We start from the raw sequence: 23,426 nt of genomic DNA, 5'->3' as shown, positions 1-23,426 counted from the left end.
CAATCCCTATCAAATTACCAATGGCATGTTTTACAGAACTAGAACAAAAAAATCTTAAAATTTGTATGGAGACACAAAAGACCCTGAATATCCAAAGCAGTCTTGAGGGAAAAAATGGAGCTAGAGGAATCAGACTCGTAGACTTCAGACTATACTACAAAGGTACAGCAATCAAGACAATACGGTACTGGCACAAAAACAGAAATACAGATCAATGGAACAGGATAGGAAGCCCAGACATAAACCCACACACCTATGGTCAACTAATCTATGACAAAGGAGGCAGGGATGTACAATGGAGAAAAAGACAGTCTCTTCAATAAGTGGTGGTGGGAAAACTGGACAGCTCCATGTAAAAGAATGCAATTAGAACACTCCCTAACACCATACACAAATATAAAGTCAAAATGGATTAGAGACCTAAATGTAAGACCGAGCACTATAAAATTCTTAGAGGAAAACATAGGAAGAACATTCTTTGAGATAAATTGCAGCAAGATCTTTTTTGTTCCACTTCCTAGAGTAATGAAAATAAAAACAAAAATAAACCAATGGGACCTAATGAAACTTCAAAGCTTTTGCATAGCAAAGGAAACCATAAACAAGGCCAAAAGACTACCCTCAGAATGGGAGAAAATATTTGCAAATGAAGCAAGTGACAAAGGATTAATCTCCAAAATTTACAAGAAGCTCATGCAGCTCAATAGCAAAAAAACAAACAACCCAATCCAAAAATGGGCAGAAGACCTAAACAGACATTTCTCCAAAGAAGACATACAGATGGCCAAGAAGCACATGAGAAGCTGCTCAACATCGCTATTATTAGAGAAACGCAAATCAAAACTACAATGCGGTATCACCGCACACCAGTTAGAATGGGCATCATCAGAAAATCTACAAACAACAAATGCTGGAGAGGGTGTGGAGAAAAGGGAACCCTCTTGCCCTGTTGGTGGGAATGTAAATTGATATAGCCACTATGGAGAACAGCATGGAGGTTCCTTAAAAAACTAAAAATAGAATTACCATATGACCCAGTAATCCCACTCCTGGGCATATACCCAGAGAAAACCATAATTCAAAACGACACATGCACCCCAATGTTCATTGCAGCACTATTTACAATAGCCAGGTCATGGAAGCAACCTAAATGCCCATCGTCAGATGAATGGATAAAGAAGATGTGGTACATATGTACAATGAAATATTACTCAGCCATAAAAAGGAACGAAATTGGGTCATTTGTAGAGATGTGGATGGATCTAGAGACTGTCATACAGAGTGAAGTAAGTCAGAAAGAGAAAAACAAATATCCTTTATTAATGCATATATGTGGAAGCTAGAAGAATGGCACAGATGAACCAGTTTGCAGGGCAGAAATAGAGACGCACATGTACAGAACAAACATATGGACACCAAGGGGGGACAGTGGGGTGGTGGTGGTGGGATGAACTGGGAGACTGGGATTGACATATATACACTAATATGTATAAAATGGATAACTAATAAGAACCTGCTGTATAAAAAAATAAATAAAATTCTAAAAAATAAATATATAAAAAAATAAAAACGGACATCACTAATCATCAGAGTAATGCAAACCACAACTACAATGAGATATCACCTTAGAAGAGCTACCACCCAAAAGATTACAGGGACTTCCCTGGTGGCGCAATGGTTAAGAATCCACCTGCCAGTGCAGGGGACACAGGTTTGAGCCCTGGTCCAGGAAGATCCTACATGCCACAGAGCAACTAAGCCCGTGCACCACAACTACTGAGCCTGCGCTCTAGAGCCCTCGAGCCAGAACTACTGAGCCCGTGTGCCACAACTACTGAAGCCTGCGCACCTGCAGCCTGTGATCCACCACAAGAGAAGCCACCACAATGAGAAGCCCGTGCACCGCAGCAAAGAGCAGCTCTGGCTCACCTGCAACTAGACTAAGCTCGCGCACAGCATCGAAGACCCAATGCAGCCAAAACTAAGTAAATTAATTAATTCTTAAAAAGACTACAAATAACAAATATTAGTGAGGATGTGGAGAAAGGGGAACCCTTGTACACTGTTGGTGGGAATGTAAATTGGTGGAGCCACTGTGGCAAACAGTATGGAGGTTTCTCAAAAAACTAAAAATAGAACTACCATATGACCCAGCAATTTCAATCCTGGGTATATATCTGAAAAAAACAAAAACACTAATTCAAAAAGATACATGCACCCCAATGTTCACAGCAGCATCATTTACAATAGCCAAGATATGGAAGCAACCTGAGTGTCCATCAATAGAGGAACGGATTAAGAAGATGTGGTATGCATATACAATGGAGGTTAAAAAGAATAAAAATTTGCCATTTGCAACAACATGGATGGACTTGGAGGGTATTATGCTTAGTGAAATAAGTAGGACAGAGAAAGACAAATGATCTCACTTATATGTGGAATCTAAAAATGAAAGCAAACTATTGAATACAACAAAAAAGAAACACTCTCATAGATATAGAGAACAAACTAGTGGTTACCAGTGGGGAGAAACAGGGGAGAAGGACGAGATAGGGGCTGTGGATTAATAGGTACAAACTACTATGTATAAAATAAATAAGCTACAAGGATATATTGTACAGCATGGGGAATATAGCCAATATTTTATAATAACTATAATGGAGTAGAACCTTAAAAAATTGTGAATCACTGTATTGTACACCTGAAACTTATATAATATTGTACATCAGCTGTAACTCAATTTAAAAAAAACCCGATAACCCTAAAGTCTCCACCAAGAAACTGCTAGAACTAATAAATGAATTCAGTAAAGTTTCGGGATTCAAGTTAATATACAGAAATCTGCTGCTTTTCTCTACACTATAATACACTATACTCTGAGAGAGAAAGCAAGAAAACAATCCCATTTAAAATAGCTTCAAGGGCTTCCCTGGTGGCGCAGTAGTTAAGAATCCACCTGCCAATGCAGGGGCCACGGGTTCAAGCCCTGGACTGGGAAGATCCCACACGCCGTGGAGCAACTAAGCCTGTGGGACACAACTACTGAGCCTGCACTCTGGAGCCTGCGAGCCACAGCTACTGAGCCCGTGTGCCACAACTACTAAAGCCCGCGTGCCTAGAGCCTGTGCTCTGCAACAAGAGAAGCCACCGCAATGAGAAGGCCCCACTTGCCGCAACTAAAGAAAGCCCACGTGCAGCAACAAAGACCCAATGCAGCCAAAAATAAAAATAATTCATTAATAATAATAAGTAAACTAGCATGAAAAAGAATAAAATGCCTAGGAATAAACTTAACCAAGGAAGTGGAAGACCTATACTCTGAAAACTATATATAAAACACTGATGAAGGAATTTGAAAATGTTCCCCCAAAATGGCAAGATATACTGTGTTCTTGGATTGGAAGAATTAATATTGCTAAAATATCCATACAGGAAACACAGGGGACCCTGAATGGCCAGGGCAGTCTTGAGAATGAGGAATGGAGCTGGAGTATCGGGCTCCCTGGCTTCGGGCTATACTACAGAGCTGCAGTGGTCGGGACACTGTGGTACTGGCACAGAGGCAGGGAGATGGATCAATGCAACAGGATGGAAAGCCCAGAGATGAACCCACGCACATATGGTCACCTTATCTTTGATAAAGGAGGCAGGAGTGTACAGTGGAGAAGGGACAGCCTCTTCAATGGGTGGTGCTGGGAAGACTGGACAGGTACATGTAAAGGTATGAGATTAGATCACTCCCTGGCACCATGCACAAAAGTAAGCTCAAAATGGATTGAGGGCCTGAATGTAAGGCCAGAAGCTGTCGGGCTCTTAGAGGAAAGCATAGGCAGAACACTCTATGACATAAATCACAGCAAGATCCTTTTTGACCCACCTCCTAGAGAAATGGAAATAGAAACAAGGGTGAACAGGTGGGACCTAGTGAAACTTCGGGGCCTTTGCACAGCGGAGGAAACCATAAGCAAGACCAGGGGACCACCCTCAGAATGGAAGAAGGTGTTTGCAGATGGAGCAACTGACAAAGGATTAATTTCCAAAATTTGCAAGCAGCTCGTGCATCTCAATAATAGAAAAAGGGGCAACCCAATCCAGGAATGGGCAGGGGACCTGGGTAGACATTTCTCCAAGGAAGTTGTGCAGACTGCCAGCAAGCACATGGAGGAATGCTCAACATCATTAATCATTAGGGAAATACAGATCAGGGCTGCAGTGAGATATCATCTCACACCGGTCAGAATGGCCATCATCAAAAAATCTAGAAACAATGAATGCTGGAGAGGGTGTGGAGAAAGGGGAACGCTCCTGCACTGCTGGTGGGAATGTGAATTGGTACAGCCACTATGGAGAACAGTATGGGGGTTCCTTGGAAAACTACAAGTGGATCTGCCACGTGACCCAGCGGGCCCACTACTGGGCATATACCCTGGGAGGACCATGGTTCAAAGGGAGTCATGTACCAGGATGTTCATTGCAGCTCTATTTACAATGGCCCGGAGATGGAAGCAACCTAGGTGCCCATCATCGGATGAATGGATGGGGAAGATGTGGCACATATATACAATGGAATATTACTCAGCCATAAAAGGAAATGAAATTGAGTGAGGTGGGGAAATTGGATGAAGGCAGTCAAAAGGTACAAACTTCCAGTTATAAGATAAATAAGTACTAGGGATATAATGTACAACATGATAAATAAAATTAACACTGCTGTATGTTATATACGAAATCTGTTAAGAGAGTTCCTAAAAGTTCTCATCACACAAAAACCTTTTCTTCTGTTTAATTATGTATCTATGTGAGACGATGGATGGTCACCAAACTTATTATGATAATCATTTCATGATGCACGTAAGCCAACTCATTATGCTGTGCACCTTAAACTTATACAGTACCGAATGTTAATTACATCATAATAAACTGGAAGAAAAAATATTTATCAGGCAGCTCTAGACATCCAAATCAAGGGGCATCTTGAGTTTGACACTTTTGAGAAAGGGAGAAATTGGGCTGATCCAATTATCACACCACAGCAAAAAGCAACCGAACTTGGAGTAATCGAGTTGAACAGAAAATCCTAAACCGAAGTTGATGCTACTTACCATCCCTTCTTGTTGAATCGTCTCCTACCGCCATCCAGGTTTCCACGATACGGTTTGCCTACAAACAGCCTCTCCAAACACTCCTCCTCTGTCTCTTGCACGCTTCTTTTATTGTCTTTCAATATTCCCTAGCTCAGTGAATATACCAGCAGCCATTCATTTGGGCAAATCAGAAATTTATACATTTTTCTTAAACATTTCCTTTTACCCCCGTGTTCAAATTACCATGAATTGCTATCAATTTTACCTGCTAAATATCTCTTTAATCTGTTCACTTCTCTCCATCGCCACTGCCCTGGACCAACACACCATCACCTCTGGCCTTGCCTACTGAACAGCCTCCTAGGATTGAATCCCAGCTCTGCCACACTCCAGCTGTGCCATCTTGGGCAAGTCTCATCACTTCTCTGAGCTTCAGATTTTTCACAGTTATAAGTGGGGATAATAACAGTGGCTACCACATTCACAAGGGGCTGTGAAGATTCAATGACAGTATGGAGAAAAACCCTTTAAAACAAGTGCTTAACACACAGTAAGCACAATGTAAATGATAGCTTTTTAAATTTTAGCCGCATTCACAGGTACTCAGCAGCCCATTCATTCTCCACACTGAAGTTTGCTTTAGGGAACAATTCTACCTCAGGCACAAACTTCAGGGGTAACTAAAAATTCAGTAATCGGGCTTCCCTGGTGGCGCAGGGGTTAAGAATCCACCTGCCGATGCAGGGGACACGGGTCCGAGCCCTGGTCCGGGAAGATCCCACATGCCGCGGGGCAACTAAGCCCGTGTGCCACCACTACGGAGACTGCGCTCTAGAGCCCGCGAGCCACAACTACTGAGCCCACGTGCCACAACTACTACGGAAGCCCACCCGCCTAGAGCCCGCGCTCTGCAACAAGAGAAGCCACCACAATGCCTGCACCGCAACTTAGGGTAGCCCCCGCTCGCCGCAACTAGAGAAAGCCCGCACCCAGAGCCCGAGAGCAGCAACAAAGACCCAATGCAGCCATAAATAAATAAATTGATTTATTTTTAAAAATTCAGTAATCAAGATGAAGGATGTTTTAGGGCTTCCCTGGTGGCGCAGTGGTTGACAGTCCGCCTGCTGATGCGGGGGACACGGGTTCGTGCCCCGGTCCGGGAACATCTACATGCCGCAGAGAGGCTGGGCCCGTGAGCCATGGCCGCTGAGCCTGCCCGTGAGCCATGGCCGCTGAGCCTGCATGTCCGGAGCCTGTGCTCCGCAACCAGAGAGGTCACAACAGTGAGAGGTCCGTGCACGGCAAAAAAAAAAAAAAAAAAAAAAAAAAGATAAACGATGTTTTCATGGAGTGTTTAAACTAATGCAAATATAATTCATGAATAACTGATGATCAAAATTTCAGATAAAAGTACACTCCAACTCTGCATTTGCTCCACCACGTCTCGGGCAACTCATTATTTATGTGAACCGGTGGCCCACAAAGCTCCCCAATGTGACTTATTCAAACACCGCACGGAAATATCGACCTCGATTCCCGCCAGGCAGAGTCCCCGCCCCCGTCCTGGGCCTCGAGTGTACCGGAAGGGCGGGCCGCCGCCACGCCCCGGGGCTTTCAGATCCGGAGCCGAGGAGAGGGACTCGCGAGAGCGCCCCCCACCACCCGCGCGGCAGCCCGCGCCACCCGAGACGCCCGCTTACCGCGTGAGTGCGTTGGGGTACTGAGTGTGCTGGAAAACGCTCTCCAGGTCCTGCCCCTGCACCTGCGTGAACCTGGCGCGGGGGGCCCGCCGCTGCCCCTCGGCGGCCTCGGGACCCTCGACGGCGGCCAGCGGGGTCTGCTCCTCGCCGCCCGCCTCGGCCTCGGCCTCGTCCTCGCAGCTTTCGCCGTCCGCGGGGCCGGCGGCTCCGACGCTGACCTCTCAGCCTTCCTTTCCTTCTCCTTCGTCTCCCGCCTCTTTCCCCTCCGCGGCTGCTCCCTGCTCCGGTTCGGACTGAGCTTTCTGCTCCTCTCCACCCTCTCTGGGAGGCGACATCTCTGCGGGCTTCACCTCTGCAAGGGAGGATACCCAAAGAGAAAGATAAGGCCGTCGAGTGAGCCCGGCTCTGGGGAGGGCCTGCGTCCGAGGGGAGTCCTGCCATTCACCCCGCCCTGGGAAAGTACCTTTCCTGGAATCCGTTAAAGCGAGTGCCCCACACGCCACTGACCTTTTGCTTCTTCCTGCTCCTCTTCAACCCCCAGCTTGAAGAAGCCGGGAACGGGTGCATCCCTGACGTCATAGGCATCGTGGCTGCTCTTCCGCTGACGCTCCATGTCCAGACTGCTGTCGAGGAGGCTGTGAGCTTCAGCGGAGGCTGCTCTGGATCTCCTGAGACCCCCGGCTCACGACTCAAGGCTAGAGCGGTCGCCCACGACCCGGCACGTTAAGGCTCCTCTGGCGGCTGGTCGGGTTTCAGAGATTCTGGTATGACGCCCACTGTGGGTTTACCACAGCCTGCTGGGGGTTGGGTTAGCTGATGTGCGCATGTGGCAGGGCGTCGGCCGTCTAGGGGCCGTCTAAGGGGGCACGGGCAGGGCGGGGAGGATGTTGCGCGCCCCCCGGGCGCTGGTAGGGAGCATGCGTGAGAGCAGAATTCCGGGTCCCAGGTTGCAACCTAGCTGACTAAGTACTCCGCACTGGGTCGGGCGCCTTCCCAGACCAAGGGGCTGTGCCTGATTTGTGGAGGGTAAGAGAGAGACCTCACCCAAGCTCCATAGACCTTGGAGAAGCGTTTGGGGACTATCTCTTGACCGAGCCCTCCATATCCGGCAGCCAGTACCAAGAAGGGAACAGTAATCAAAGTAATACGGTCGCCCCTTGGTATCCGCGGGGGATTGGTTCCAGGACCCGCCTCGGATACCAAAATCGGCGGATGCTCAGGTCCCATAGTCGGCCCTCCGCATCTGCTGATGTGAAACCCATGGCTATGGAGGGCCGCCTGTATATTCATTGAAAAATATTTTTAAAACACCAAAAACCTGTGTTTAAGTGGACTTGCAAGTTCAAAAGTCGTGTATTTGAAGGGTCAACCGTATTATTAGCTAGGAGTTCGCTTGCTCTGAATTTTTGCAATGAGGTTGAAGTCAGAGTCCGCCATACTCCCCGGGTCTCCAGGAGCAGGAGTTCAGGGCTGGGTTTTCTGAGCATGCCTGGTGCTCAGATCCACTATGCAAACAAAACAAAAAAAAAGCGCAACCCAGCGCCCCCCCGCTATAGATTTTTAGTAATGAATCAACATCAGATTGCAGGTATAGAACCCTGCACAGTGTTTCAAGCACTCAGGAATGCTTACCGGGTACAGATTTCCTGCCTTTTTTCTTTTTTTTTTTTTGTCCTTGTTGCAGCTATGGACTATGCTACATCTTTGTGCACAGCCCCTAAGCTCCTATTGCTTCTGGCTGTAGATCTTCTACAAAAGCATACATGTCCCTTGTGGTGGGCCCCTGTGGACATGGGTAAATTTACCCGCTTTCTTGCCGCTGCCTATCCCCCCATCTCATCTCCTCACGTTTTCTCGAAATGTTCTCCTGAGCCCTTGCTGAGGAGTAAATAAATTTTATTTATTGTCAAATAAAAGAGGGCCAGGCCAGATTTACAGCTCTATGGTTATTCCTTGGAGAAGTGTTTTATAGATGCCCCAAGACTTAATATCCTAAATATTGAAAATAGCTTATAATAATGGGCCCTGTACTTGACAATGTACTTGATTTAGCCTGTGTTTCCTTGGACGCCATTTTCATCAACCCCATTGGGGATCAGAAGCCAAATCATTTTTGTGGGCTCCTAAATATATATTTTGTGGGCTCCTAAATATATATATATATATATATATATATATATATATATATATATGGGACCTAGTCCCCTCACCTACAGTGCCTAAGGGATAAGTGCCCCTGCCTCATGTCTGTGGAGGGTGGTCCAGAAACTAAAAAAGGTTTGTTGACCAATTCTCTTTCAAAAACTGGTAAGACATGGCAATATGAGTACCTCCTCCTGATTTTAACCAAGACATTTCCTCCTCAGGTTGGCCCTCGGTGAGCTCGGCAGGCCTCTCCCTCTCTTGGCTGGATACCCTATACACAATTTTGGTTCCATATTAGTTATCGCATGAGAGACCTATGAGGGTTTTTATCATGATTTGCATTAGACAAGCTAGGAGGTCTGTGACAGCTCCGGAGGTGTGTCCTTCCACATCTCAGATTTCCACAGTGAATTTGTGTTTTCTCAACTTTAGTCACCCATGTGACCCTTGACAAGTGTTGCCCTACCTTGGCATCAGTCATGGTCGTATTTATTTAAAAGTTTTACTTAACTTCACACTTTGAAAACCTTAAATACTGAATGGAGCTTCATCCTAAGCAGTAACAGCCATGAATCGTAGTCGATGTAGAAGATTTATGGGAGCAGGGGCCCTGGAGCCAGATTGCTGGCATCTAAATCCTGGCTTTGCTCAACGCTTGCTAGCTGGCTAAACTGTTAGGTTGCTTATTCTCACTTAATCGTGGTTTCCACATCTGTAAAATGAGGATAGCAATAGTAACTACCTCACCAGGTTATCGTGAGGATTAACTGAGATGGTAAAAACACAGTGTTACCAATGGCCATACCGTGCTGTCTCACATTTCCAATTTTCATCAATTTTGTGGTTTATTTATTCACAAAGGTCCATGAGAGAAGAAAGATGATGGCTATTCTCTGGCCGTTGGCAGTGAGGACAGAAAGTTTTCTTGTGAATATGTCGCTACCATGTTTTTGTGTCCCTTTATATGCTTCAGTCAGTAATCCTCTGTTGGCTGCTCTGTTTACAAGGCCCTGCCTCAGGCAGTGTGGAGAGTGTCATGATTCCAGACGCAGCTATTGTGCCATGGGTTCTCACAGTCTGGGGAGAGAGATCAGCCCACGTGAGAGAAAGAAGCTGAAAATTCTGGAGACAGAGTGCCCAGCCCCACCACCACTAACTTGCTGTGTGGCCAGAGCTAAATTAGCTGACCTCTCTGTGCCTCAGGTGCCACATCTGTAGGATGGGGATCGTGATGGTACCTGCTGTACCGTGTTGTGAAATTTACATGAAGGAATACAAATAAGGCCCATGGTGAGGGCTCAGATAACTTTAGCTGATGCTAGAGTTAAGGGGTCGGGACTGACTGCGGTCATTCTGCACAGGGGCCTGCACTGTGACTGAGGATGCTGGACACGGAGTGTCGCCCCTGCCCCTGAGTGGATATGAGAGTCTGTGGAGTGGCACAGAGCTGTGCTTGCTCAGGCTGGTGACACCATGTGGGTGCTCACTGTGCACCAGGGCCTGGCTAATCGATCTTATAGCCGTCCCCTGAGGAGGGGGCCATCACTCTCCTTAGTTCCTAATGGAAGAAGTGGAGGCTCGGAGAGGTTCAGTGACTTTCCTAAGGTTACATAGGTCAGTGGAAGAGGGCCAGGATTCAAACCGTTGAAGAGACTTTGTTCTTAGCAGCCCGTGGTAGAAGCAGATTTGGCTTTTTTTGCAGGGTGGTGGGGTTTCCCTTACACCTCACAGAGTGAGTCAAATTTTGGTAAATGCTAAGCAGGCCGTGCATGGAACTTCAGTTCAGGGAGGTAGTATGAGCAGCCCCAGGAGTGATCAAGTGTAAAGCTTGTCTTAGGGAACACCAACCCAAACAGGGTGGCCAGGAGAATGAATGCATATGAGGTGCTGACCTTGAGAGGGAGCTGGAGGGGGAGCCTGGAGAGAACTCTGTACTGGGTGGGAACTAAAGTTTAAAAGTTAGGTTGGGGTCCAATTTATGGAAGGAGTTAGAATGTCTGCATTTGGGATCATGGAAAACTGTAAGAGTTTTGTGCCGGGGGAGTGCCTTAATGAAAGCAGTGTTTTAGGATGTGTTTATAGGAAGGGAATCTCTAGGCTGGCTCTTGGTTCAGTTCACTGCAGTTACTGGGCCTGCGGGACAAGGTACAGATCCGGAGGGCTTACTTGGAGGCCACAGCTGGCTGTCAGCGGGATTGGGAGTCCCCTTGAATTTGAATGTAAAGTTCTGTGTGTATGGTGGCATTAGAATAGTGTGTGCACTTTTCATCAGAAAAAGTGGGACACAGTGCCCCTAACCACCCCCTCCCACCCAAAATAATAAGAAGAATAAATAATAAGTAATGATAATAATCGGAAAGACCAAGGAATTGAGTAATGGAAGCAGTCTCTGGAGTTGCAGCATATGCATCTGGTTTTAGGGCACTTCTACTTTCCTGCTCATAGCAAGAGCTTTGGCCCTGAATTCTCACTACACGACACTGACAAGCCTTATTGTCCCTGAGCCTTAGTTTCCCGAACTATAAACAACTATTACTCTTACTACTACTATTTGCTAAGATAAAGATAATCATCTCACGGGATTCTTATGAAGTCAGAATGAAGTATGGAAAGATACTCTATTAACTTTAATTGTGTATAAACATAAGGGGTGATTTATGTAATTGTTTTATTCTTTTATTGAAGTATAGTTGAATTATAATGCTTTGTTAATTACTGCTGTACAGCAGAGTGACTCAGTTATTCATATATATATATATATATAAAAATATATACATATATTCTTTTTCATACTCTTTTCCATTATGGTTTATCATAGGATATTGAATATAGTTCCCTGTGCTATACAGTAGGACCTTGTTGTTTATCCATTTTATATATACTAGCTTGCATCTGCTAATCCCAAACTCCCAATCCATCCCTCTCCCACCCCACCTTCCCCCTTGGCAGCCACCGGTCTTTTTTTTTTAATATTTAATTTTATTTATTTTTGGCTGAGTTGGGTTTTCGTTGCTGCGCGCGGGCTTTCTCCAGTTGTCGCGAGCGGGGGCTACTCTTCGTTGCGGTGCACGGGCTTCTCACTGCGGTGGATTTTCTTGTTGCGGAGCATGGGCTCTAGGCATGCGGGCTTCAGTAGTTGTGGCACGCGGGCTCTAGAGCGCAGGCTCGGTAGTTGTGGTGCACGGGCTTAGTTGCTCCACGGCATGTGGGATCTTCCTGGACCAGGGGTCAAACCCGTGTCCCCTGCATTGGCAGGCAGATTCTCAACCACTGCGCCACCAGGGAAGTCGCACCGGTCTATTCTGTATGTCCCTGATTCTGTTTCTGTTTCATAGATAAGTTCATTTGTGTCATATTTTAGATTCCACATATAAGTGATATCATATGGTATTTGTCTCTCTGACTTACTTCACTTAGGATGATAATCTCTGGTTGCATTGTAATTGTTACTTGTGATAGGGGTTTTACTCATTTCTTTTGAAAAACACTTTTCATCATGAAAATATTCAAATATACACAACAATGGCAAGAGTACTGGAACGGACTCCCATAAAAACCATCATCCAGCTTCAGCATTTATCACGATCTTACCAAATTGTTTCATCTATCTTCTTTCCTTGCTCCCTCCCTCCCTGCTTCCCTCCCTCCCTCCCTTCTTTCCTCCCTTCATTCTTTCTGTCCTTCTCTCTTCCTCCCCTCCCCACTCACTCTCCTCTTCTTGCTGTGCTGATTTAAAAGAAACTCAAGACAACTTGTGTTTTCTTCCCTGTATCTTTATGTGTATATGCACTTTCTAAAAAATACAGTCTTTTTTCCTATATAACCAGAGTGCCATCCAGGCGCCTGAATGGTAATACTAATCCGTTGGCGCCATCACCCAGTCGCTTGTATTCTGAATTCCCTGATTGCCTCAAAAAATGACTTTTTACAGTTGGTTTTTTTAGGATATAAGTTTTTCTGTGTCTACGCTGATAAAATAAAAGGAAAACTTGAGGGGGTGGGCATTTGCATATCTAATCCCAGCCTTAGAAAGCGGAGGAGGAAATTAAAGACAGCCCTGGATATATACTACTGCTGGTGGTTGTATGTGGCAATAAAAGTGATTCAGTGTTTGCATTCACTGCCCTATCTCAGGACAGCATGGACCCTTTGGGTTTGTTCCAAATCATTTGCAGACTAAATCCCAGTCCAGACACTGGGACAGTGCATCCCTTTGCTGTAACCAGGCATTAAGGGTAAAATTGCATGATTTTCCTTTAAATTCTGCCGGAGATATTAGGCCATTATGAGCAGCAAGCTTGTAGAACCACCGCTGTTCGTGGCTCCCTGTGGTGAAGCATGAACCAGGCGTCTCGCTAAGGATGTCTTTACCTTCGGCAGCCTGGGCTCAAGCCTCAAGGGCTGCTCCCTGTAGCCACATTCTCTGCCGGCATCCTTCAGAGGGAAACCTTACATGACATTCTTGAGCCTTGCTAGGACTGGGAAAAGCTATTTGCTCTTTATTTATTTATTTATTTATTTTATTTGGCTGCATTGGGTCTTCGTTGCTGCATGCGGGCTTTCTCTAGTTGTGGCGAGCAGGGGCTGCTCTTCGTTGCAGTGCACGGGCTTCTCATTGCGGTGGCTTCTCTTGTTGCGGAGCATGGGCTGTAGGCACGCAGGCATCAGTAGTTGTGGCATGCGGGCTCAGTACTTGTGGCTCGCCGGCTCTAGAGCGCAGGCTCAGTCGTTGTGGCGCAGGGGCTTATTTTCTCCGCGGCATGTGGGATCTTCCTGGACCAGGGCTTGAACTCGTGACCCCTGCACTGGCAGGCAGATTCTTAACCACCGTGCCACCAGGGAAGCCCAAGCTATTTGCTTTTAGTCTACTCGATGGTAGAAGAAATGCAACGTGCTAATTCCTGTCAACTTTCAGATTTTTCAAGTTCTAGCTCAATCCCCATCTCTTGGAGGAAGCCACAGTACTCTCATCTTCTGAGCTCTTACTGCTCTTGAAATGGGACCAATTCATTGGATCCCTATCACACATTGCTTCCATTGCGAGTCAGTCTTAAATGTATGGAAGCATGAACGGTGTATGTATGTGTGTGTGTGTGTGTCCATGGGTGAATGTAATATGTATGTACACGTATGTGCATTTTGTGACTTCTCAGTTACGGTGTAAGCTGGCACTTGACACACTTGTTAGCATTCCCCATGCAGTACCCCAGAGCAGTGCTGTGTACATAGCGGGCATTCAGTAAGGACTTGTTGATTGGTTGAAAGTGAATATAGAAGAAGGGTGGATGGCCTTGACTAAGGCCACTGAGCCTGGGGACTTTTACTAGCTGAGCTTGTCCAGTGTTGGCTCCATTCTCTTATTTTCCTCCCAGCCCATCTGGCAGTCGTGAGTGACAGACTCTGAGGTAGCAAAGATCTTCCCAGAAAGGCTCTAGCACTTAGCTGGTGGCCTTCCATGGGGGTGGAGAAACAGATCAGCAACGTGCTCTCCTCTGTGTCTGAAGCACTGTGTGTGGAGCTGCCCTGGAAGTCTGAATTGCAAAGGCTCTTCTCTCCTCTTTCTCTCTCCTTCCTCATAGTTATCATCCTTTTCCTCCCTATCATTAGTGTGTGTATGTGTCTGTGTGTGTGTATAATTTTTTAATTCATTGTCCATGTACTATAAATGAGGGCCAGAGAAAGACATAAGCAAGTCATGGAGAGAAAGAAAATACATGAGTTAAAGTCACATATATTCTGGAACAAGACAAATGCCACAGGTGAGTAACAAAGCAGTAATATGGGAGTTCAAAGAAGGTAGATGTTACTTTCAATACAAATCTGGAAGCATACTTGAAGAAGTGGACTTAAAGATGACTCAGGTGTGCGTGGGAGTTCTTATTGGCCTTCCCCAAAGAAACACTCAAGAACAAAAGTAACAGATTATCATTGTAATTTACATGGAGATGATGAAGAAAGCAAAACTGAAACAAATTAAACTGAACTATAACCTTGTCTAACATCCAAGGGTGATAATGAAAACTACCTTTTCAGTTTCTTATCCTATAATTTCTTTTACAAGTACTATATTCCACATACTGTAGATAGTGTGCAGAGTCCTGCTCTTTGTATAATTTGAATTCATGCTAGATTATCTTGGCACTCACAGGTAGAAGTTTAATTTCTAGGACACCAAAACTTCACAGACAGTAACTATACCCACCACTTAGCTCAATAGCTGATGGCGTGCAGGGGAAAAGGCTTTGTAGCCTGGTTCCCAAGCCCTGGGCAGCAATTACATAAATGTTGATGCAAATGAATATGAAGAAGGCATACAGACAATGAACTTAAAATGTTTGTACACCTTTTAAGGACCTATTCTTTTTTTTTTTTTTTGCCTTGTACACTTTTTTAACGTTTTTATTGGAGTATAATTGCTTTACAATGGTGTGTTAGTTTCTGCTTTATGACGAAGCGAATCAGTTATACGTATACATATATCCCCGTATCTCCTCCCTCTCGCGTCTCCCTCCCTCCCACCCTCCCTACCCCACCCCTCTAGGTGGTCACAAAGCACCGAGCTGATCTCCCTGTGCTATGCGGCTGCTTCTCACTAGCTGTTTTACATTTGGTAGTGTGTATATGTCCATGCCACTCTCTCACTTTGTCCCAGCTTACCCTTGCCCCTCCCCGTATCCTCAAGTCCATTCTCTAGGAGGTCTGCGTCTTTAGTCCTGTAAGAACCTATTGTTTAAATGGTGCTGGGAAAACTGGACAGGTACATGTAAAAGTATGAGATTAGATCACTCCCTAACACCATACACAAAAATAAGCTCAAAATGGATTAAAGACCTAAATGTAAGGCCAGAAACTATCAAACTCTTAGAGGAAAACATAGGAAGAACACTCTATGACATAAATCACAGCAAGATCCTTTCTGACCCACCTCCTAGAGTAATGGAAATAAAAACAAAAATAAAAAAATGGGACCTAATGAAACTTCAGAGCTTTTGCACAGCAAAGGAAACCATAATAAAGACCAAAAGACAACCCTCAGAATGGGAGAAAACATTTGCAAATGAAGCAACTGACAAAGGATTAATCTCCAAAATTTACAAGCAGCTCATGCAGCTCAATAACAAAAAAACAAACAACCCAATTCAAAAATGGGCAGAAGACCTAAACAGACATTTCTCCAAAGAAGATATACAGAATGCCAACAAACACATGAAAGAATGCTCAACATCATTAATCATTAGAGAAATGCAAATCAAAACTACAATGAGATATCATCTCACACCAGTCAGAATGGCCATCATCAAAAAATCTAGAAACAATAAATGCTGGAGAGGGTGTGGAGAAAAGGGGACACTCTTGCACTGCTGGTGGGAATGTGAATTGGTTCAGCCACTATGGAGAACAGTATGGAGGTTCCTTAAAAAACTACAAATAGAATTACCATATGACCCAGCAATCCCACTACTGGGCATATACCCTGAGAAAACCAAAATTCAAAAAGAGTCATGTACCAAAATGTTCATTGCAGCTCTATTTACAATAGCCCGGAGATGGAAAGAACCTAAGCGCCCATCATCGGACGAATGGATAAAGAAGATGTGGCACATATACACAATGGAATATTACTCAGCCTTAAAAAGAAATGAAATTGAGTTATTTGTAATGAGATGGATAGACCTAGAGTCTGTCATACAGAGTGAAGTAAGTCAGAAAGACAAAGACAAATACCGTATGCTAACACATATATATGGAATTTAAGGGGAAAAAATGTCATGAAGAACCTAGGGATAAGACAGGAATAGAGGCGCAGACCTACTGGAGAACGGACTTGAGGATATGGGGAGGGGGAAGGGTGAGTTTTGACAGGGCGAGAAAGAGTCATGGACATATACACACTAACAAACGTAGTAAGGTAGATAGCTAGGGGGAAGCAGCCGCAAGGCACAGGGATATTAGTTCGGGGCTTTGGGACAGCCTGGAGGGGTGGGAGGGGGAGAGTGGGTGGTTGGGAGACGCAAGAGGGAAGACACATGGGAGCACATGTATATGTATAGCTGATTCACTTTGTTATAAATCAGAAACTAACACACTATTGTAAAGCAATTATACCCCAATAAAGATGTTAAAAAAAAAAAAAAAAAAAGAACCTATTGTTGAGCAATTGACTTCATATGTGCTTGAGGAGATGGATAGAGATCCATAATCAAATGTATGTATATAGGTATAGTTTATACAAAGGTGTATACATATATATACACACAGATATATATATGTGTGTGTATATATATACATATATGTGTGTGTGTATATATATATACATATATATATATATCTTTGTATAGACTCTACCTATATAAACTTATACATTATATGTCTCTGAATTCTACACACACACTCACACACACGTTCAATTCCTTCTAACACTGGCATCCTTTAGGTACCACTTCTGTGTGGAGTCACACTGAGGTTAAGTCTGAAGTGGCAATTATTCAAATTAATGCACCGAGGAGCCCAAGTATATTAAGTTATTTAAAACCAGGCATAAATGCTTTGCATAAGGAGTGAATATGTGAATACTTAGGCATTAGAGTGAGGGGATAATTCACACTCAGAACACAACAGACGAGCAACTGATGTATGTTTAGTGAAGGTGACGCTGATGCGGAGGGGAGAGCGTAGAGTCCAAGTCTGCTCCTCCCGCAGCTGTTCTTTTGTTATCTTTTCCACAGAGAGTGGTTTCTTGCTTTTAGAACAAAGTAAGATGCTCTCAGAACTTTGGTTAGCAAAGAAAATACTTTTAGGTCTTTAGAATCTTTTAGAACTTTTGTAAAACACCATTTTGTCAGCTGATGAAGGAGGCACTTGAATGTCGAACACTTTCCAGAGGCGAGGGCCCGGGCTGGGTGGCACAGCTCACAGGCTTTGGGTCCCTGAGCTGTCCCACTGGAGGCAGCTGCCTAGGGCAGGGCTTGAGCTGCTGCCAGTGTGCTGAGGGGCAGGTCTGACTTCCTTGCCCTGACGCCCGCGGTGCCCTTCTTCTCCAGCACCCACTCAGGGCTCTTCCTCGCCACCCCCGCCTCACAATCCTGCACGGGACCCTGTGCAGGAGACACAGCTGGGGGCTGAGGGCTGGAGCGGCCTGGCTGGCGCCCAGGTCAAACCAGGCAGGGAAAACGGTGAGCTTCCTCCCAACTGAGGTGGCCTCAGAAGCCCTTCTACAACAGCCTCCGTGCCTGGACCCCGTTCCAGGTGACATCCGCCGGGAACAAGCAGTTGTGTCTAGGAGGGCAGGAGGTTGAGAGGCCCCCTCACTGGCGGGTGTCTGTACAGTAGGTGATCACTTGTTGGGGGTGCATACGTCCTTGCCTGGGGACAACCTAGGCCAGGATCAGCCCATGAGAGCCTGGCAGTGTCCTGGGAAGGAAAGCCAGAGGCCCCGTGCCCAGTGCTGCCACGTAAGGCCCAGCCTGGTGTAAACCAAGTAGGGGCTCCCAGCAACTACAAACGTCTGAGGTAGGAAAACAAGGGTGCCCAGCTCATGGCAGCCCCGACAGGGATCCCCCAGGGCTGATCTGCGCTTCCAGCCCAAGGGCTGAGGAGAAGAGGTCCCCTCGCCCCCTACACACAGCCCCATGGGAGAGAGGCCCTCTCCTGTTGGAGTTTCTAAGTGTTTGGTAAAGTAGTGGAGAGAGTGGCAGCCCTAAATCCTCATTTTCTGGAATTCTTTGATATGCCAGCCTGAAAGCGTTGCTAACACAGTAGGTTTTGCATTATAGTGGAGGTGGGAGGGCGAGTTGCAACCTTTGAAATATGTCTAAAGAGCAAAACAAACTAAAACAACAATTTCAAACAAAGTTTCACCGACCTGAGAAAGGTGGAAAAGAGTTATACAGAGTGGAACGTACGCCATGAGGATTCCTCACACCTTCAAAGTTTTGAGACAACCAAATGCATTCATGAATAGTCTCTTGAGGAATTTCTGACCCTTAGGCTTTTCTTCCTTTATGAGGTACTGTTAGGAAGAGATGGGGTGTGTGGAATTTGTTGGTAGTGGAGGATGACTCTTAGTACAGGCAGGATTCTTACCTGTGGTAAGGTGAAATACTTATGCTCTTCCAGTGATGAGTAGTTTGTGAGTCAAAGGATCAGGAGTGATTATTTGAGACTATAGAAAAGCCTAAGTTAAATCAAAGGAGTATTTGTGGGGGGAAAGAAGAAGAAAAGAAAGAAAGAGAGAAAAAGAAGAATCGGGATGGGTTCACTAGCTTTGCTGCAGAGAGCGTGTGTGAGGGCAGTGATGGACACGGGCTGCAGAGCTGGTGGTGGGGTCTGGAAAGCAGTGCTGGCGGCCTAAGGCCACGGGCTGGGCTCACAGTCAGGTCTGGCCAGGGCTTGGGAGGCGCAGACCTCTGCTTTCTCAAGCAGGCAAAGCAAGCTCAGAGGAAAAGAAAAACTGAAGTTTTGGTGGCTTGCTTCTCCTGGGTTTACGTAGTGGTCTCTTAATGGAGTTATGAAGGCAAAAGGAGGAACAAGAAACACATGAAGAAGACGGGAGAATGTTTTCATCTATTTCCAAACTGTACACCGTGAGCCTCCCAAAGAAACATTTAATGGACACCCTCCCTTGGTTTGCAAGGACAGTAGGAGTTGTTTTATGAAACCAGTATTGGAAATATGGAAGTAGTGTCAGCCTGAACCTCACATAGCCAGCGTTGCACATTGCTTATATTTATGCAGATTTGACCATTGGTACACTCGAACCCCCCAAAGTGAGCTCTATTACACTGGCTTTTCTTGACTACATATTCATGCAGCAGAAGGACCCAAATACTATGAAGGGAGAGGGAAAATGGGGCGACAGAGAGAGGAGGCCTTGGTCTCATGTAAAATTTGCCGCGTGGAAACATCCAGAAATCTAAATATGGCATAATTCCATTAACTGAGATGCTGAGGGAGCAGTGCAGCCCCCAGCACAGGTTTTACTCTCAGTTGTTAATAGTTGGCAGATGTTTAGGGGGGAGCCGTTCTGTGACCCCTCACTCACGTGGTTGTCGGCTGTCTTCCTAAAATGCAGGTTGCGCCCTCTTGACTTAAGCCTAAGGGACAGGATGGGGATCTCCTGGTTGATTAGCAGCTCCTAGAGGGCGCAACCTTGCTGGGCACCAGAGGCTCTGGTCCAAGGCCCTGCAACTGTAGCCAGAGCGGAGTGAGCTGAGCTGGTCCTGAGCCCAGGAAGGTTTGGAGGGTGGGGCAGGTTGGAGTGTGCAGAATTGACAGTGGTGACAATGGTATGCCTCTTTCCCCCAAACTCTTGTCTGGGCAAAGATTGTAAGAGTTTTAGTAAATTTGGGCTGAGTTCGTCTAAGCATTCATTACCCCTATAGTCTAATATTAAGGCAGTGTCCAGGGCTTCAGTTCCGCCGGTGTCCAGCAGGACAAGCCACAAAGTCCCTGGGCCCCCCATGACCAAACCTCCCTCACAATACCATCTCCATCTTTTTAACTATCCCAAGGTTCCAGAGGATGAATGACCCTTTTTAGTCATCCTCAGGGAAAACTTTGTTTAAAAATCCAACCCACTCCTGTTGATTATTTACTGTAACCAAAGATGGGTTTTTCAAAATGGGGACCGTTCCCCTCAGTATGATTTTAAAAGGCACCCACTTTTTCCTATGCTCAACTTCCCCCATAACTAAGGTGACACCTGCCCAATGAGTAGGGATTAGTGGCAGCTGGAGCTGACGGTCAGTTGTCAGGACGCAGACCTACCAGGCATAGTAATAACAGCAGGGACAGAGCGCAGTTGGTCAGCTCCACCTGCGTGTAAGAGTGGGGGAAATAATAGTAAAGGTGGGAGGGGAGAGACAAAGCCATATGCCAATCCAGAGCCTGGCACATAGTCGGTGCTCGCTGTTGGGGGGGAGGGCGGCTGAAGGGAGCGCCTTCAGCTACATATCCTAAGATACTTTAGCAAGAAGGAAATAGCTTCTCCTGATGCACTTTCAAATCTTCAAGGCACCGAGAGCTCCCTGCTGAAATTTTTCATGTCTGACATGAAATGCTCAATATACTAATCAATCCCTTTTTCTCTCTGCTTGAAGGTTTGGTTTAAGAGTAGAAGGGCCAAGTGTTGGAGACATCAGAGGGCAGTAATGCTCAGAAACGTGCCCCACGTGCCCCCGGTCCTCCCTGCTGTCATCAGCCTGTGTGAACACTGCCGTGCCATTCTGCTTCAGGAGCTGGATTGGGTCCACGTTTTTGTGGAGCAAGTGCCGCTGGAGCTGCCTCTGCTGCCCATGCCGCCCATGCCACCCATGCCTCCCATGCCACCTAACCTGCCCGTGCCACCCGTGCCGCCTGAGCCACCCAGGCCGCCCATGGCACCCTTTCCTCCTATGCTGTTGCCTCCTCCGCCCTGTCATTTTCCCCACGTGCTTCACTGTAGGTGCCCTCATGTGGCATGGCGTCATTCCTTTCCATTGGAGATCCTTCAGCTGCCCCAACTTTCTATTGAATTGTGTCTGTGACAGTTTTTTCCAAAGGGCCTTTGAGCCAGTTTCATGTTCTGCATACCTCACCACCAAGAAGAGTTCCCCAAAGTCCTGCAAAGTATATTAATTAGAAGTAGAGTCCTTGACCCACTGTTTTAGGGCATGTTTTGTATTTTCAATAAAGTTGTGAGTTCTCTGCATAGTTGTTCTCTGTGTCACATGGGGTTAGTAAATTTGATGGAAATTGCTAAGCCAACGCCATACAGACCAAATGCCCAAGAGGCCTCCTTTCATGCAGTTACAGCCCTGAGTCACCATCATAGGCCATGCACATCTCAGAAGTTTGCCAGGTGCCCGTGAGGTGTTTACACAGACCCACCTGTTCTCTTCCACCCTCTCCCCCAGCACCCATGCTCCCCACACCCTGCCCCAATGGGACCACCTAAATGTGCAAAACGGGTGGTGTGAGTCTCGAATGGTAGAATAGTGTGTTTCAAAGCAGGCCTGAAGCCCATTCATGGTGACCAGCTCAGGTACAAGGAGGACTCCAAGGGACACTTCTGCAGTGACTACTCATAGGGCTTTACGGAAGAGAGGGAGCGGGGCACCATCGTCTTCTCTCCCAGTTCTGTTCACCGCCTTCCCTGTTGTGGAGGGCACGTGTGGAGAGAAACCACGCTAGCGGAGGGGGAGGGGCCTACCTCTGCGAAGGTAACACACGAGGAGACTGTCCAGGCCTGCATGTGGCTCTTCTCACCCCCTCTCGCCCACCCCCAGGTACGGAAAGCATATCGTAGCTCCTTCTGCAACTCAGAGCTGACGGATGAGGTGGCCTTCAACTGTATTTTGTCACCTTCAACATCCTTGGGAGAACCCTGGTTCCAGCTACTTCAACACTGAAAGGGAGCCTCTTGGGTGAGTGTTGCCTGAAGCCAGGAGGTGGTGGTCCCTGAGCACTGATCCAGGATAATCACTTTATTTAAAAGAAGCAGGTAGGGCTTCCCTGGTGACACAGTGGTTAAGAGTGTGCCTGCGGGAAGGTCCCACATGCCGCGGAACAACTAAGCCCGTGCGCCACAACTACTGAGCCTGTGTGCCACAACTACTGAAGCCCGCACACATAGAGCCCGTGCTCTGCCACAAGAGCAGCCACTGCAATGAGAAGCGCCGCAAATACAGAAAGCCCACGCACAGTCACAAAGACCCAACATAGCCAAACATAAAATAAATTCATTTTAAAAATAAAAATAAATAAAAGCAGCAGGTATGGGAACATATGTATATGTAAAACGGATCCACTTTGCTATAAAGCAGAAACTAACACAACATTGTAAAGCAATTATACTCCAATAAAAGTGTTAAAAGAATAAAAATGAAAAATAAAATAAGAGCAGCAGGTAGACCTTACCTTTGCTCATGGGGCCTTCTTCAAATGGAAGTGTCAGGTAGAAAACACACACGCACACACACACATACTACACAGGTATGCACCCTGTATCCCATGTCTGTGATAGAAGCACAAACATACCCAGAAAATACCCAGAACACAAGCAGAATTGGCTTGTGTTATTAAAATAACCCTTCTGAAATGTATCTAGTGGCCTGTTGTCCTTGCCTTCGGTTATTTCAGGTTCGATGCTGGGAAAGAACGTGTGTCCTCGTCCACCCTGGCCTTGCGGACGGGGAGGGGCTCATGCGGAACTGAAGCAGTGTCCATGCTGCATCGCCAGTTTATTTACACAGGCACACACAACCCTTCTTGTTGGTAGGACGACCCCAGCCTGAGGAAGAATTTTGCTAACGGACCAAAAACCGTTTTCACGGCTAGTCAGGTTTGGGCGGTAGCACTGCAGGGGGTTCTTGGAACCTGGACACCTGAGATCTTCTCTGAGATCGGAATCGCCTCCTTCTTACGCAGTAGCGATGGTTTCAGCATCGTGCCTCCGGATGGAGAAAAACATAGCCTTTCTTTGAAGTTCCCCAAGCCCAGCAAAGTCGCAGGCTCCACG

The 23,426-nt window shown here is 46.2% G+C and overlaps 1 non-coding gene across 1 annotated transcript; it reads right to left on the bottom strand.

The window, feature by feature from the left end:
- Positions 1 to 18,428: 18,428 nt before the first annotated feature.
- On the bottom strand, positions 18,429 to 18,572 carry LOC136143167 (small Cajal body-specific RNA 20). The gene has a single exon (XR_010657864.1). It is a non-coding gene; the product is annotated as a small Cajal body-specific RNA 20 (non-coding RNA).
- Between the last annotated feature and the right edge of the window lie 4,854 nt (positions 18,573 to 23,426).

Source organism: Phocoena phocoena, chromosome X (genome assembly GCF_963924675.1).
Source record: "Phocoena phocoena chromosome X, mPhoPho1.1, whole genome shotgun sequence".
Classification (NCBI taxonomy): Eukaryota; Metazoa; Chordata; class Mammalia; order Artiodactyla; family Phocoenidae; genus Phocoena; species Phocoena phocoena.
The sequence above is the reverse complement of the archived record's forward strand: the minus strand, read 5'-3'. Positions and strand labels throughout refer to the sequence as shown.